The following is a 1084-nucleotide window of genomic DNA, read 5'->3' as shown; positions in this document are numbered from 1 at the left end:
TAAACACACCTGGACTATGCTGTCACCTAAACACACCTGGACTATGCTGTCACCTAAACACACCTGGACTATGCTGTCACCTAAACACAGCTGGACTATGCTGTCACCTAAACACACCTGGACTATGCTGTCTACCTAAACACACCTGGACTATGCTGTCACCTAAACACACCTGGACTATGCTGTCACCTAAACACACCTGGACTATGCTGTCTATCTAAACACACCTGGACTATGCTGTCACCTAAACACACCTGGACTATGCTGTCACCTAAACACACCTGGACTGTGCTGTCACCTAAACACACCTGGACTATGCTGTCACCTAAACACACCTGGACTATGCTGTCACCTAAACACACCTGGACTATGCTGTCTATCTAAACACACCTGGACTATGCTGTCACCTAAACACACCTGGACTATGCTGTCACCTAAACACACCTGGACTATGCTGTCACCTAAACACACCTGGACTATGCTGTCACCTAAACACACCTGGACTATGCTGTCACCTAAACACACCTGGGCCTGTGCTGTCACCTAAACACACCTGGACTATGCTGTCACCTAAACACACCTGGACTATGCTGTCACCTAAACACACCTGGGCCTGTGCTGTCACCTAAACACACCTGGGCCTGTGCTGTCACCTCACCACCTGACCATCAGTTACCACTAAAACACTCATCATTCTATAGCAAAAACATTATTCATAACATAAATAACCAAAAACATAAAATAAACATCAATCATGAAATATAAATATAACACATTAAACACAAATCATCCAAAATAAAAGACCAAAGTAAAAATGGCCATAACATTCCAGCCCCTAATTTTTTGTAAAACAGAAAATGCCGTCTTACATTGTTATGTTATCAACAGTCATTATTTACTATTCATCAACCCAAAATAAGCATCAACCATCCAAATACATCATTACTGCATAAATCATCATCAACAGACCTATCGCTAAGCCACGCCCCAAAATAGAAATTGTCCAATCATATCACAGCAAAAGTCACTACGGACAGAAAACTCGGACAAACAACTCGCTGATATCTGATGGTGAAAAGCTTCT

The sequence above is a fragment of the Nansenia antarctica genome (genome assembly GCF_963989245.1).
Source record: "Nansenia antarctica genome assembly, chromosome: 9".
In the NCBI taxonomy this organism is placed as follows: Eukaryota; Metazoa; Chordata; class Actinopteri; order Argentiniformes; family Microstomatidae; genus Nansenia; species Nansenia antarctica.
This window is presented reverse-complemented; position numbering follows the sequence as displayed.